This window comes from Leptodactylus fuscus, chromosome 3 (assembly GCF_031893055.1).
Source record: "Leptodactylus fuscus isolate aLepFus1 chromosome 3, aLepFus1.hap2, whole genome shotgun sequence".
NCBI lineage: Eukaryota > Metazoa > Chordata > Amphibia > Anura > Leptodactylidae > Leptodactylus > Leptodactylus fuscus.
Window position 1 is genome coordinate 127,011,155 of NC_134267.1, and position 17,499 is coordinate 127,028,653.

At 43.4% G+C, this 17,499-nt stretch overlaps 1 protein-coding gene across 3 annotated transcripts in view; it reads left to right on the top strand.

Annotated features, from left to right (window-relative positions):
- Positions 1 to 17,499, top strand: part of IMPG1 (interphotoreceptor matrix proteoglycan 1) — a 261,526-nt gene that overhangs the window by 198,282 nt on the left and 45,745 nt on the right. The gene's annotated exons all lie outside the window — the stretch shown is intronic.

Below are 17,499 nucleotides of genomic sequence, written 5' to 3' on the forward strand. Positions count from 1 at the left end.
AATTTGGCGGATGCATGCAGCTGTAGAACATATTTTGGTGCTGCATTGTGCTATTCTTCAGTATCATTTTTTTGCCCTTCAATTGAACGTTTTGTAACTAAGAAACACCTTGACATACGCTGATACATACTAGGGACTTGTTAATTGTATCATGAGTGTGTATGCTGTAGGGAATAGTATCAGTTGCATAGTTTAGAATTTACAAATCGTTATTCCATTCACAAAAAATAAAAAAAAATAAGGGCTTTACTACTGTATTTAAACTCTTATACCCTGGATTTATTTATTTTAATACATATCAATAAATGAGTGTTTTTAGTATCTTTGCCATATATTGGTATTGGATTTAGTGTTGGAATAAGTGAGGTTCCCTTTGGATTGATCAGGGAACTATGATGTCAATCATACTAACGAAGTGTGATTATCAAGGAGACTGTGTGACTAGGCTGAAGCTCTCAGCTGCTCTCCGCCCACTGTGAATACTAAGGATCATTTTTGTATGAATTTTTATGATTTTAAACATTTATAACGTCACTTTGCCACAGAAAGTCACCAATGGAAAAGGAACTACTTGATCCTGCACATCATGGGGTCAGATTATGGTGAAAAAAACTACCTGTTGGTTCGCGTTAAGCATTTTCTTGCGCAAAAATAGTAACACAAAAAGATGTAAATATATTTGGTATTGCCATAATGATACAGACGATTGCAATAAAGATAATATGTATTCTCATAGTGAGGATAAATGAAAAATACAATCCCAAATAACAGAAGCCCTCATATGGCTGTGTTAATAGAACAGTAAAAAAAAAAGTTATGTTTGGGATTTTAGAGGCTGACCTGCCTCAGTCTATAGTAGCAGCATAGTGGATGAGATTAAGCAAATCTTGTCTACATGTTGCAACTAAAATTCACACTGCAAAGTGACTTGAGCTGTGTGCCTTTGCCTTAATCCCATAGCATGTCAATTATTTCTATATATTTTACTCACAGCTTTCCATCTTCCAGTTTTTTTTCTGTGATTTTAGATCTTGTAGAACAATAGGGCTGAAAAAGTGATTGAAAAAACAATTATGAAAGCCTAACTCAATGTGTACTACAATTGTTCAATCAGTTAAAATATTCCCCCTCCATACACAAAGAAAAATAGTATACCATAGCTTCTGATACATGTTTCTACCCTGCAGCTAGCAATAGTCAGTTCTCTGAATGAGGGAACTTTGCTTAAGGATGTTATTAACAGTATTGAGCTTTCCAATGCCTTATCATATCTAAAGGAATTTGTCTTGAGATATATCTATACATTTTATGAAGAATAAGTCAGATACTATTTTGGCAGTTTAGTATGGAGTTTTGTAATCAAACATATAGGTCATAAAAAAAAAATCCACGTCTTGTGAACCAAAATTGTGTGCACCACTAGCCTTAACTAATCAAAGCCTTAATGTATAAAACCTAAGATTAAACAGACCTACTGTTGGTACGGAAAGTATTCAGACCCCTTTAAATATTTCACTCTTTGCTTAATTGTAGCCATTTGCTAAAATGAAAAAAGTTCATTTTATTTCTCATTAATGTACACTCAGCACCCCATCTTGTATTCAGACCCTTTGCTGTGACATATATATATATATATATATATATATATATATATATATATATATATATAATTTTTTTTATTTTTTTATTTTTTTTATGTAGATTGTGAGCCCCACATAGAGCTCACAATGTACTTTTTTTCCTATCAGTATGTCTTTTTTGGAATATGGGATTGAAATCCATGCAAACATGGGGAGAACATACAAACTCCTTGCAGGTGGTGACACTCATATTTAACTCATATGCTGTCCATTTCCTTCTGATCCTCCTAGAGATGGTTCTACTCCTTCATTGAAGTCCAGCTGTGTTTAATTAAACTGATAGAACTTGATTAGGAAAGGCATTCACCTGCCTATATAAGACCTCACAGCTCACAGTGCATGTCAGAGCAAATGAGAATCATGAAGTCAAAGGAACTGCCCAAGGAGCTCAGAGACAGAATTGTGGCAAGGCACAGATCTAGCTAAGATTACAAAAGGATTTCTGCAGCACTCAAGGTTCCTAAGAGCACAGTGACCTCCATAATTCTTAAATGGAAGAAGGTTGGGATGACCAGAACTCTTCCTAGACCTGGCCATCTAGCCAAACTGAGCAATTGTGAGAGAAGAGAACAAAGATCACTGTGGTTGAGCTCCAGAGATGCGGTAGGGAGATGGGAGAAAGTCAATTATCACTGCATCCCTCCAGCAGTTGGGGTTTTATGGCAGAGTGGCCCAAAGGAAGCCTCTCCTCAGTGCAAGACATATGAAAGCCCTCACAGAGTTTGCCAAAAAAAAAAACACATGAAGGACTCCCAGGCTATGAGAAATAAGATTCTCTGGTCTGATGAGGTGAAGATTGAACTTTTTGGCATTAATTCTAAGTGGTGTGTATGGAGAAAACCAAGCACTGCTCATCACCTGCCTAATACAATCCCAACAGTGAAATATGGTGGTGGCAGCATCATGCTATGGTGTGTTTTTCAGCTTCAGCACACAGCTAAAGTAACACAGGAGTGGCTTCAGAACAACTCTGTGACCATTCTTGACTGGCCCAGCCAGAGCCCTGACCTAAACCCAATTGAGCATCTCTGGAGAGACCTGAAAATGGCTGTTCACCATCCAACCTGAAGAGGGTCTGCAAGAAAGAATAGCAGAGGATCTCCAAATCCAGATGTGAAAAACTTGTTGCATCATTCCCAAGAAGACTCATGGTTGTATTTACTCAAAAGGATGCACATACCCAATACTGAGCAAAGGGTCTGACTACTCATGTAATATTTCAGTTTTAATTTTTTAATAAATTTGCAAAACTATCTACATTTATGGTTTATTTCTGTCAAGATGGGGTGCTGAGTGTACATTACAGAGAAATAAAATTTAAAGGGGTCTGAATACTTTCCGTACCCACTGTATATAAGTAGACTTTAACCTGCTGCTGTATGTTATGTGGCATACTATTTTACAATACCTCTCATTTTTCCAAACTTTACATAGTGTGCAAATCCTAAGAACTGAAGAATTCAAAACTGACATTTCCAATAAGATGTACCATGTATCTGTCACATAGTAGTCAAATTTTATTACACTGTACAAGCTAAGTCTTAAATTGCCTGTGGTATAGTCTGTAATATTCTAATAGAATTACTCTGCACCATCTATATGTATAATGAAATGTGATATGTTCTACATACTCCCAATTGCAGTTTTGTTATTTATGATTTACAACAAAATGGTACACAAGTTATTTATTGTTTAACCCCTTCCTTCCCGACATGCGCCGTAATAGTACGTAATGCGCCGTAATAGTACGGCGCATGTCGGGTCTGTAACTATAGCGACCGCCATAGCCGCCGGGTGTCTACTGCTTTAAGCAGTAGACAACCGGCTCTAATGCCTCCGATCGGTCCCCGGACCGATCGGAGGCATTAACCCCTCCGGCACCACGGTCAAAAGCGCCGGAGGCGCCATTTTGCCCGGGATCGCCGGCTCCTGGAGCTCCTGCAGGCTGGTCTATGCAGCCTGCAAAAGAGAGGATGATTTTTTGCAATGCATTGCAATGCATTAGCATTGTAATGCATTGAATTAGTGATCAGACCCCCTGGGGTTCAACACCCCTAGGGGGTCTAATAAATGCAAAAAAAAAATAAAAAAAAAGTAAAAAAAATATAAAAAATATAAAAAGTATTAAAAGTTCATATTACCCCCCCTTTTCCTAGAACACATATAAAAGTAGTTAAAAACTGTGAAACATATACATGTTAGGTATCCCCGCGTCCGAAATCGCCCGCTCTACAAATCTATAAAAATATTTTTCCTGTTCGGTAAGCGCCGTAGCGGGAAAAATAGTCAAAAGTGACAAACCGCCGTTTTTTCACTGTTTTGATTCTGATAAAAATTTGAATAAAAAGTGATCAAAGCAAAAGCGTTTCCCGAAAATGATAGAACTAAAAAGTACACCCGGCCCCGCAAAAAAAGACGCCCTATGCATCCCCGTACACTTACGTATAAAAAAGTTACGGCCATCGGAATATGGTGACTTTTAGAAAAAAAAATTTTTAACACAGTTTTGGATTTTTTTTAAGGGGTCAAAATGTAAATAAAACCATATAAATTTGGTATCCCTGGAACCGTACCGAAACACAGAATATAGGGGACATGTCATTTTGGCTGCACAGTGAACGCTGTAAAACCAAAGCCCGTAAGAAAGTCGCAGAAATGCATTTATTCTTCAAATCCACCCCATTCTGAATTTTTTTCCTGCTTCCCAGTACATTATACAGAATAATTAATGGTGGCATCATGAAGAAAAATTTGTCCCGCAAAAATTAAGACCTCATATGGCTCTGGGAGCGGAGAAATAAAAAAGTTATGGGGTTTAGAAGGAGGGGAGTCAAAAACGAAAAACGAAAATCAAAAAATGCCATCGGCGGGAAGGGGTTAAAGGGGTTCTTTGGGAAAGTTTTTAAAAAATGGCATAAAATGTCATTACCAATAATCTTATAAATACAGTACATTTAAAGATGTTCTCACCCATCCAAAAGAGGGAATGATGTTAGTAATGGCAGATGGCAGAGAAACAGAATCCTTAAGGGAGCCTGCACACGGAGTTACGCTCCGCTCATTCTGAACATAAAACCCATTCAGAGTGAGCGGCATAAAAACCAGATCCCATTGACTTGAATGGGTGCCGGCATACGTGCGCTACTCATTGAAATCAATGGGAGGCTTTTTTCCCCTATTGCTTTCAATGTGATACGCGCGTATTACATTGGAAGCAATAGGGAAAAAAGCCTCCCATTGATTTCAATGGGTTGCGCTCGTATGCTGGCACCCATTCAAGTCAATGGGATCTGGTTTTTACGCGCTCATTCTGAATGAGTTTTACATTCACAATGAGCGTAAATCTGTGTGCAGGGTCCCTAACCCAGGTTTTTTGTGTCCTCTAGAGTGATTGATTCTGAGGGTTTCCCAATCTATACAAAATATGTTTACATCTGCATTTACCTGTCTCTTTAACCTCTTACTGTATCTGGACATATCTTTACATTCATTTTAGCAGCTCTGGCTCCAACCTATGCCACGGGTTTTGGCTGTAATGTGCAGCCATCATAAAGCTACAACTGGGTCCAGTATTTTGGATTCCACTATTGAGACTGCATGTCAGCTATCCTTGGTTGACATATATGACACAGTGATGTTCTGAAGGGGTTAAACTTTGCTGTTTTCATAGAATGTGTAGGGCATGAAATCAATAAGATTTAACAGATTACCAAACCAGAACAAATGATCTTAAGTGACTGGTTCCAAAATTTCTGCAAATGCATTGTTTGTACAGAACTTTTGGAGCCTTTTATTACATAAGAGACTGAGTCTAAATGGGGTATACACTGCCAATAAGTATTTGGACACCTATGCAAATGCAAATGATATCTGCGGTCGTGATGTACATCACACCTTCTGCCGTTAAATATTGTGTAGGAAACACCATTGGCATTAGTTGCATGCAAGATGCCATGAAGTGCAGAGTTGTCTGATTTCGAGAAAGGGGTAATTGTGGGGTACTAGAAAAATGGTCGATCCTTAAGGGACATAGCAAACAAACTGAATTACCCAAAATCGACAGTGACCTATGTGATTATGAAGTGGAAGGTGAATGGTGATTGTCGGAATGTGCCCCAAGTCAGCAGACCCCCGAAACTGCAGCTGTCCAAAATTGGTGAAGGAACTTATCTGTCTTCTCCAAGCCGAATGGAATAAAATACCACTAGCCGTCATACAAGGACTTGTGGCAAGCATGCCCCGGAGGGTTGAGGCTGTAATTGCCGCTCGTGGAGCCTCCACCAACTATTGAATATGAATAAATGTTGTTTTTCTATTCTACCACAGGTGTCCAAATACTTATTGGTAGACAGTGTGTTATTTCTCTTGTTACTGGCAGGATGTTTGCACAGCCAACGAAACCGCCCGTTATTCGGTATGCATTGGAAACCCTCTGTGCAGGTGTTATTTGTCGCTAAGGATTAAGATGCCCAAGCAAAGGAGAAATAAGCAGGAATCTAGTCAGGGTCAGAGAGGATTCACAATGAGCTCAGGTCTGATGTTGGAAGTCAGGTGTCTTTGGGCAAACACTAAATCCAGAACTATAGCACAAGTCAAAGTCAGGACAGGAGTCAATAGTTAGAACAATAAAATGCAACATTTACCTTAATTTCAAGGCAATTACATCTGGCTAGTTCCTATTTAAAGAGGCCTACAGGAGTCACATGATTGGCAGATGGCTACCAAAGTGCCACCAATGCAAGCAGAAGAACACTGCTTCAGAGAGAAAAGGTGAGAGAGGTTGTCTAACAACCTAAAGTGTCTGGTGACAAGCCATAGTTAGAAAGTGGTCTGTAGCAGGGACCCACCATTGGAACAAGGGAGAGGTGAATAACAATCAAAGGAGGTGTCAAATTAGGATCACTACTATTAGATTATAGGTGAACATTCTTGTTCACATCACAAGGCCACATGTGAAAATGTCAGCAATAAAGTATATATCATTATACATATATACCATGGGATTACAATATAATAGCAATTCACTATTAGCAAAGACTATAATGATTATTTTTCTTTATCATAGGTAACAAATCCAAAATGTTGCAAGTTGGATCTAACCCTAAACTTTTAGAAATTTCAGGTTGAAGCAGGTTCTAAATGAGTCAGTTTTTCTATCCCTAAACATAACCGCACTGACCCAGTGTTCTAAATTCTATGACCCAGTTTGTTGAAAAAGATAAGTTTCCAAGGTCTTAAATATTTTCTAAAAATGAAACAGTTAAATTTTACACTCTAAATTGCTGTATTACTCGTCTGTGTTACTTGATAAGTATTTTATCTAAATTGCATATGAAATACAACGATTCTCTTAAACATTGTGTTACAGATCATTTAGTGCAGACAAATAGTTTAACAATAGTTTAGGATTTCATTGCAGGAAAGGCAGCGTAGTAGTAGCTTTATGACTATCTTTAATCGACAATAACAGTTCCTTGCAGAAATGCCCTTAGGCTCTGTTCCTATCTACATTGGTTATTTGTGTTTTTTTTCTCTCATAGGATGCAGAGTAAAGAAAATAACAGAAGTGCCAGATTCTTAAAACAGTAGATACCTATAGCACCCTATTGACTCCATTAAGAATAATGGGGTCTGTGGGGATTCTGTCATGGTATCCAACTTTTTTCTAGAGAAAATAGGGTAGCATGCTGCACTATTTTCTCCACCATTGTTTAGGTGCCTCCAATTCAGATTTCATAAAGTGCCTCCACCATAGATGTGAACATAACCTCAGACATCAACCTTTGTTGCATCATAGTCAAGGGATTCCAAGTCTTTTCCCCATCAAGTCAACCTGTGCCAATCCTTCAAAATAAATTTTTTTTGAAGTTTTTCAGATTTACCATACAGAATACAATTACAAAATACAACACAAAAATAAAGTTGGCTATGACATTATCAAATTGTACAGCACTGCGGAATATGTTGGCGCTATATAAATAAAATTTATTATTATTATTATACATAAGAATTGGAAAATGTAGCAAACAGACATTCTTGGATATGATTTCATTAAGTGTTTTTATTTCAATAAATCTTGGAATGCATAAACTTAAGTTTCCCTATGCCTATAAGTGGGATATGGAATGGAAGCAAGGATCCGCGCTTGATGGTCATGTAGAGAAGGCAAGAGTCAAATGACTGTATTGGTAGAATCGGTTTTTATTGGACTGAAGTACAGTACAGCACAACGCGTTTTGTGTTACAGAAAACCCTTTCTCAAGTGCATAAATCACAGATCCACATCGGGCAGGATACAGAAAGTATATTGGAAAAGTGTATATCTTTTTATTGTACAAACAATAACATTTGTCTCTTAATATTTGTATGAAAGTGGCCAACCCCTTTAAAAGGAAAATCATTACAAATGTTCAGAGTTGGACATCGATCTGATATATATTGCCCACCCTGACAATATATTTGACTTTGTTCTTAAAAAAAACTTAGAGGTTTTCCGGTCTCTAACATTGATGACCTATCCTTAGGATAAACGATCAATATTAGATATGTGGGCGACTGACACCCGAGACCTTCTCAGATCACCGGTACTGAGACAGCACGATTCACGATATTGTTTACATACCATGAGCTGCACTGCCCAAGTGCTGTACAAACTGTAGTGGTGAGTATACATATTGCAACCTTGCCACATAGATTTCAATGGGACAGCACTGCAGTACCTACACTCACTACTAGTTTGTGCGGTGAATGAGCAGTGCAGCTCACGCTATGTAACAATCACGCAAACTACACTGTCTCAGTAGCGGTGATCTTTGGAGGTCCACTAGGATCTCTGAGTTGCCATTAACGCCTAAGACCATGGCCCTACATTGCGTAAACACAGCACTTTGGCCACAGTGGATACACTGCAGAAAAAAATTAAGTTTTACAGTACCTGCAAAGTGGATAGGATTAGAAAATCTGCAGCGGAAAAGCCCCCGCACTTTTAAAAATGGCAGCATTATACCTGTGGAAATGTTGGCATTTTTAATAAAGGTATAATAGGGGCAGAAAGTTTTCCTTTACAGACTTCCTGGGAAAAATGCTGCAGAAAAAAAAGTGGTGTATTTCTGCTGCATTTTTTTTCGAGCTCTGTTATAGAGCATTTATAAACATTATTTTAATGCACAGCTATTAGGCAGTTTGTCACAATGTTTCGTCACTATTTGCTGTTATCCCACTGAGTGTGACTTGTTCCCCGCTGAATATTTACATTCATGATATACTGTGTACTCTGGATTTTGGATTTCCATTTAAAAGCATTAGTTGATTTAGGATTATGCAGAGAATCTCTTTTCTTGATCAGTCACTTCTCTTTGTCACTTTTGATCAGTTTAGAATTAGTTACGAAGTGGGAACCAGAACTTCACTCAAGCATTATAATTCTGCTGCGTTTTCTATTGGCCTTTTCTAATATAATTTTTAGGAAGTTCTATTTGGAGCAATTTATCCGTAGACAGGCTGATGTCTTCAGCAGAAGCAGTGAGTTACATTCTGACCATATTGTTATTATCCAAGACAATACAAGACATCTGCACATCTGGAAAGAACAAATGATGTGTCAGGAAAATGGGGGCTCCATCTCATTGTCTGCTAAGTGTTTGCATGGAAGACACTTATTTCCATCTACTCATTTTCTCTTTGCATAGATTATCATTTTTGATGTTCTATCTGCTCAAACGGCACTGGTTTGGAGAAAGAATCTGTATATTGTTTCCAGAAACCACTGTTTCTTATGTCATTACTATTTGTAGATTAAATAATATAAAACTGACATATTGATGGATTTTCATATTGAATCCATCCTGCCTGGAATGGTAAACACATAGAGAGAAGCTGCACTGTGGGATTATGACGGGGTTAAACATTGTATCGCTTTCTTAGCATTCTTCTATTTATTTTCTCATAATTTGTCTTCCATGAATTCATGATGGACACAACAGCAGAACAATTGGAAATGCTCACCTCTTTTATAGTCTTCATCATATGGCAATATCATATTTTTGTTTTATAGATTTCTACACTTGTTGCCTATAATCAAAAATAAGAAATGTTCATGTATAAAGGATCTAGAACAGATAATGGTCTTGTGGGTCTTCCACTCCATTAAGCTGCATCCTCCATTACAATTATTATATGGAAAGTAGATTTCTGGACAGTACATTCATGGAGGACTTCTCTCACCGCCAGTTTCAGTATAAAAACAGCAGAAACCCGATGGAGGCCCGGTGGACCCCATTATAGTGTAAGAGGTCCGTAGGTGTCCACGGCTAACTGCTGTTTTAGGGCTCTCCATTGTTTGGGTCTCACGGCCGATACAAATGACAGAGAGCATGGATAAATGGTGTTTTGCAGATCTTCTTACTATTGGTTATTGGCTGGACCCCATGGCTGGTGCCCATCATCAATAAAACAGTTCATAATAAACATGCAAAGTTAAATTGGTCCATAAAGGACTCTATCATTCATAAAACACATTTTTCATTAACCCTACGCTGGAATAGCCTTTGTAAAGGCTATTCTAGTCCTGCCTTTGTTTCTGCTTTCCAGGCAGCATTTTTTTGTGTAAACTCAATTTTTTTGCAGATATGCAAGTGAAAATCACGCAGCACAGGAGGCATTCCCCCTGTGTTTTGAGCACAGAAGCGTCACAGCCTTCAGAATGGTTTGCTCCCTCCTCCTGGCCATTGTATTCCCACCCCCTCCAATAATGAACTCCCTTGTTCTGTCTCTTCTGCTGCATCATCAGCAGCATCGTCTTCAGCGAGATCGCAATCTCGTGCATGCGCTATCAGCTCTGCCACTTTGGGTTTGGGCAGAACCGACAGCACATGCTCCAGTAGCCATCTTGGTTATCCTTAGAACTATACAAGCATACTGTGCCGCAGTATGTTCGTGTAGGATAAAAAACAAGATGGTCACCGGAGCATGTGCTGCTCTGTCTGAACCTGATGTAGCAGAGCTGACAGCACATGTATGAGACTGCGATCTCACTGAAGACTGATGCTGCTGATTAAATTATATTACTAAAACCCAAACTGTCCTGAAAAGTGGCATATGGACGACAGGGTTCACTTTGCAACACTAAGTTATCCAGCAGGTATACAGGTCCCTTGCTTTTATCGAGTCTTAACAAAGGTTTCATTTTAGTATTTACTTGTTTTGAAGTCAATAACTCTAGATTTCATGGCGATTGATTTTTGGATGTGTAGGTAGCCATGAATTGTGAACTGAGAGTTATACATGTAAATCTCTAAATTTACATAAAATAACTACAAGTTTCTTATCGCTGAAGAAAAGATAACAGGGTAAACAGGGTTTTCTTTTTATTTATGAAGGAAGGGGATAGTTGGACATTGATGAAAAGACTTCTCTGCTCCAGCTATGAAAATTAGCATAATAATGTATTCTGGTGTATAATGTACATTATGCCATCACCCAGAGCTGTGATTGTGGTGACTCGTGATTTATGAAAATGGGCTATTTTACAGCATACATGGATTTCAGTGTATACAGCTAGAATATTTTATATGGATTCATAGATATATACAATCGCTACTGACCATTCATATAGCATTAGAACATACTCTAAACTACTCTCATATGTGCACATATGAAATTTCCTGTCCACCACAGTTTCCCACCATTTTCAACATGTCAGCTGTCAATGTACAAGTTGAAAAATATATCCTTATGTACTCCAGTTCACACATAGACATGCCTTGTTACAATTATTACAATGTTATTATTAGAGATGAGCGAACACTAAAATGTTCGAGGTTCGAAATTCGATTCGAACAGCCGCTCAATGTTCGTGTGTTCGAACCCCATTATAGTCTATGGGGAACAGATACTCGTTAAGGGGGAAACCCAAATCCGTGTCTGGAGGGTCACCAAGTCCACTATGACACCACAGGAAATGATGCCAACACCTCTGGAATGACACTGGGACAGCAGGGGAAGCATGTCTGGGGGCATCTAACACACCAAAGACCCTCTATTACCCCAACATCACAGCCTAACAACTACACACTTTACACACTCAATACCACCTCTCTGACAGTAGGAAAACACCTTGAAACATGTGTATTTGGCACTTGCAGTGAGGAGAGCTTGTCACCAGCAGTGAATTTGGCCCTTGTAGTAAGTTGAGGTTGGCACCAACATTTGTTTTGAAAATCAGGGTGGATTGAGCCTCTAACCAGCAGAGTTTGGGCAAATTCATGGTGGAGGGAGCCTCTAAAAACCCCAGTTTGGACCAATTCATGGTGGAGGGAGCCTCTAAAAACCCCAGTTTGGACCAATTCATGGTGGAGGGAGCCTCTAACCAGCCCAGTTTGGACCAATTCATGGTGGAGGGAGCCTCTAACCAGCCCAGTTTGGACCAATTCATGGTGGAGGGAGCCTCTAAAAAACCCAGTTTGGACCAATTCATGGTGGAGGGAGCCTCTAACCAGCCCAGTTTGGACCAATTAATGGTGGAGGGAGCCTCTAACCAGCCCAGTTTGGGCAAATTCATGGTGGAGGGAGTCTCTAAAAAACCCATTTTGGACCAATTCATGGTGGAGGGAGCCTCTAAAACCCCAGTTTGGACCAATTCATGATGGAAGGAGCCTCTAAACAGCCCAGTTTGGGCAAATTCATGGTGGAGGGAGCCTCTAAAAACCCCAGTTTGGACCAATTCATGGTGGAGGGAGCCTCTAAAAAACCCAGTTTGGACCAATTCATGGTGGAGGGAGCCTCTAAACAGCCCAGTTTGGGCAAATTCATAGTGGAGGGAGCCTCTAAAAACCCCAGTTTGGACCAATTCATGGTGGAGGGAGCCTCTAACCAGCCCAGTTTGGGCAAATTCATGGTGGAGGGAGCCTCTAACCAGCCCAGTTTGGACCAATTCATGATGGAGGGAGCCTCTAAACAGCCCAGTTTGGGCAAATTCATGGTGGAGGGAGCTTCTAAAAACCCCAGTTTGGACCAATTCATGGTGGAGGGAGCCTCTAAAACCCCCAGTTTGGACCAATTCATGGTGGAGGGAGCCTCTAACCAGCCCAGTTTGGACCAATTCATGGTGGAGGGAGCCTCTAACCAGCCCAGTTTGGACCAATTCATGGTGGAGGGAGCCTCTAAAAAACCCAGTTTGGACCAATTCATGGTGGAGGGAGCCTCTAACCAGCCCAGTTTGGACCAATTAATGGTGGAGGGAGCCTCTAACCAGCCCAGTTTGGGCAAATTCATGGTGGAGGGAGTCTCTAAAAAACCCATTTTGGACCAATTCATGGTGGAGGGAGCCTCTAAAACCCCAGTTTGGACCAATTCATGATGGAGGGAGCCTCTAAACAGCCCAGTTTGGGCAAATTCATGGTGGAGGGAGCCTCTAAAAACCCCAGTTTGGACCAATTCATGGTGGAGGGAGCCTCTAAAAACCCCAGTTTGGACCAATTCATGGTGGAGGGAGCCTCTAACCAGCCCAGTTTGGGCAAATTCATGGTGGAGGGAGCCTCTAACCAGCCCAGTTTGGACCAATTCATGATGGAGGGAGCCTCTAAACAGCCCAGTTTGGGCAAATTCATGGTGGAGGGAGCTTCTAAAAACCCCAGTTTGGACCAATTCATGGTGGAGGGAGCCTCTAAAAACCCCAGTTTGGACCAATTCATGGTGGAGGGAGCCTCTAAACAGCCCAGTTTGGACCAATTCATGGTGGAGGGATCCTCTAAAAAACCCAGTTTGGACCAATTCATGGTGGAGGGAGCCTCTAAACAGCCTAGTTTGGGCAAATTCATGGTGGAGGGAGCCTCTAACCAGCCCAGTTTGGACCAATTCATGGTGGAGGGAGCCTCTAACCAGCCCAGTTTGGACCAATTCATGGTGGAGGGAGCCTCTAACCAGCCCAGTTTGGACCAATTCATGGTGGAGGGAGCCTCTAACCAGCCCAGTTTGGACCAATTCATGATGGAGGGAGCCTCTAAACAGCCCAGTTTGGGCAAATTCATGGTGGAGGGAGCCTCTAACCAGCCCAGTTTGGACCAATTAATGGTGGAGGGAGCCTCTAACCAGCCCAGTTTGGGCAAATTCATGGTGGAGGGAGTCTCTAAAAACCCATTTTGGACCAATTCATGGTGGAGGGAGCCTCTAACCAGCCCAGTTTGGGCAAATTCATGGTGGAGGGAGCCTCTAACCAGCCCAGTTTGGACCAATTCATGATGGAGGGAGCCTCTAAACAGCCCAGTTTGGGCAAATTCATGGTGGAGGGAGCCTCTAAAAACCCCAGTTTGGACCAATTCATGGTGGAGGGAGCCTCTAAAAAGCCCAGTTTGGACCAATTCATGGTGGAGGGAGCCTCTAAAAACCCCAGTTTGGACCAATTCATGGTGGAGGGAGCCTCTAAACAGCCCAGTTTGGACCAATTCATGGTGGAGGGAGCCTCTAACGAGCAGAGTTGTGGGAAAATAGGGTGGAGGGAGCCTCTAACCAGCAGAGTTGGTGGAAATCAGGGTGGAGGGAGCCTCTAACCAGCAGAGTTGTGGGAAAGCAGGGTGGAGGGAGCCTCTAACCAGCAGAGTTGGTGGAAATCAGGGTGGAGGGAGCCTCTAACCAGCAGAGTTGTGGGAAAGCAGGGTGGAGGGAGCCTCTAACCAGCAGAGTTGGTGGAAATCAGGGTGGAGGGAGCCTCTAACCAGCAGAGTTGTGGGAAAGCAGGGTGGAGGGAGCCTCTAACCAGCAGAGTTGTGGGAAAGCAGGGTGGAGGGAGCCTCTAACCAGCAGAGTTGTGGGAAAGCATGGTGGAGGGAGCCTCTAACCAGCAGAGTTGGTGGAAATCAGGGTGGAGGGAGCCTCTAACCAGCAGAGTTGGGGGAAATCAGGGTGGAGGGAGCCTAGTATTAGCCGAATTGTGCAACGCTTATGGTGGATGAGTATGAGGATGCGGAGGAATTGGAGAGGTTGAGTACAGACATGGAGTTTCATGTTGGGGTGCTTTACACAGGTGGGCACAAAAATGAAGGCTCTATCCAGTGGTGGTTCATTTTTATCAAAGTGAGCCGGTCGGCACTCTCAGCTGACAGACGGGTGCGCTTGTCAGTGATGATGCCACCGGCTGCACTGAACACCCTCTCAGATAGGACGCTGGCGGCAGGACAGGACAGCACCTCCAAGGCATATAGGGCAAGTTCAAGCCACAGGTCCAACTTCGACACCCAATATGTGTAGGGCGCAGAGGGGTCAGAGAGGACAGGGCTGTGGTCGGAAAGGTATTCCCACAACATGCGCCTATACTTCTCACGCCTGGTGACACTAGGACCCTCCGTGGCGGCACTTTGGCGAGGGGGTGCCATCAAGGTGTCCCAGACCTTAGACAGTGTGCCCCTCGTTTGTGTGGACCGGTGAGAACTTGGTTGCCTACTGGAGGAACTGCCCTCCCTGCCGCCAACGTCACATGCTGGAAACATCTCCATCATATTCTGCACCAATTGCCTGTGGCAAGCATTGATGCGATTGGCCCTCCCCTCTACCGGAATAAAAGACGAGATGTTGTTTTTATACCGGGGGTCAAGGATAGCAAAGATCCAGTACTGGTTGTCCTCCATGATTTTGACAATACGCTTGTCGGTTGTAAAGCACCCCAACATGAACTCAGCCATGTCTGCCACAGTGTTAGTTGGCATGACTCCTCTGGCCCCACCGGAAAGTTCAATCTCCATTTCCTCCTCATCCTCCATGTCTACCCATCCGCGCTGCAACAATGGGACGATTCGAAGTTGCCCGGAAGCCTCCTGTATCACCATCACATCATCGGACAACTCTTCTTCCTCCTCCTCCTCCTCCTCCATTAAACGCGATGAAGCGGACAGATGTGTGGACCTACTCTCCAGCTGTGATGGATCGGATGCTATCCCTGACTCCTCTGTGTGATCTGAGTTATCCCTGATGTCAATCAGGGATTCTCTCAGAACACACAAGAGCGGGATTGTAAGGCTCACCATCGCATCCTCAGAGCTCACCCTCCTTGTGGACTCCTCAAAGACCCGTAGGATGTCACAAAGGTCTCTCATCCATGGCCACTCATGGATGTGAAACTGAGGCAGCTGACTTTGTGGCACCCTAGGGTTTTGTAGCTGGTATTCCATCAAAGGTCTCTGCTGCTCAACCACTCTATTCAACATCTGAAACGTTGAGTTCCAGCGTGTGGGGACGTCGCACAAAAGCCGGTGTTGTGGCACATGCAGGCGTTGCTATAGAGATTTTAAGCTAGCAGCGGCTACTGTCGACTTGCGAAAGTGGGCGCACATGCGCCACACTTTCACCAGTAGCTCTGGAACATTGGGGTAGCTCTTTAGGAAATGTTGCACCACTAGGTTGAAGACGTGGGCCAGGCATGGAACGTGTTGGAGTCCGGCAAGCTCCAGAGCTGCTACCAGGTTCCGGCCGTTATCACAAACGACCATGCCTGGGCCCAGGTGCAGCGACTCAAACCATATTGCCATCTCATCGAGGAGGGCATCCCTCACCTCGGAGGCAGTGTGCTGTCTGTCCCCCAAGCTGATCAGCTTCAGCACAGCCTGCTGACGTCTACCAACGCCAGTGCTGCAACGTTTCCAACTCGTAGCTGGGGTCAATCTAACAGCGGAGGAGGAGGCGGTGGCGGAGGAGGAGGCGGTGGAGGAGGAGGAGGAGGGGGGTGTTCTTCTCGTGTCCCTGCCAGGAATGTTAGGCGGGGAGACGAGGTACACCGGGCCAGTTTGGGAAGCAGTCCCAGCCTCAACTACATTCACCCAGTGTGCCGTCAGTGAAATGTAGCGTCCCTGTCCGCATGCACTTGTCCACACGTCGGTGGTCAAGTGGACCTTTGTGCAAAGCGCGGAACTAAGGGCCCGCCTGATGTTGAGTGACACGTGCTGGTGCAAGGCGGGGACGGCACACCGGGAGAAGTAGTGACGGCTAGGGACGGCATAGCGAGGTGCCGCAGTTGCCATCAGGTCCAGGAAGGCGGGAGTTTCAACAAGCCGGAACGCCAACATCTCCTGGGCCAGCAGTTTAGCGATGTTGGCGTTCAAGGCTTGCGCGTGTGGGTGGTTAGCAGTGTATTTCTGCCGCCGCTCCAATGTCTGAGAGATGGTGGGTTGTTGTAAAGAAGCGCCTGATGGTGCCTTTGATGGTGCAGGAGAAGGAGATAAGACAGGAACAGGGGAGAATGAGGAAGAAGTCAACAAAGTGGCGGAGGCAGATGAAGTGGTGTCCTGGCTCGTCCTCTGGAGTGCATCGCCAGCACAGTCAGCAGTGGCAGTGGCAGAGGCAGAGGCAGTGGCAGTGGCGTGAACGGCAGGCGGCCTTTGTCCTGCCGTTGCTGCCTGCCACTGATTCCAGTGCTTGGATTCCAAATGACGGCGCATTGAAGTGGTGGACAGGTTGCTCTTCTCAGAGCCCCTAATCAATTTCGAGAGGCAAATTGTGCAGACAACACTATATCTGTCCTCGGCGCATTCCTTGAAAAAACTCCACACCTTCGAGAAACGTGCCCTCGAGGTGGGAGTTTTTCGGGGCTGGGTACGAACTGGAACATCTTGGGAGATTCCGGGTGTGGCCTGGCTTCGCCTAAGCTGCTGACCTCTGCCTCTGCCTCTAGCTACCCTTTTTGGTGCTGCACCTGCCTCAATATCCACACTACTTTCCCCGCTTGACATCCCCCCTGTCCAGGTCGGGTCAGTGTCCTCATCATCCACCACTTCCTCTTCCAACTCCTGTCTCGTCTCCTCCTCCCGCACAATGTGCCGGTCAACTGGATGCCCTGACGGCAACTGCGTCACATCATCGTCGATGAGGGTGGGTT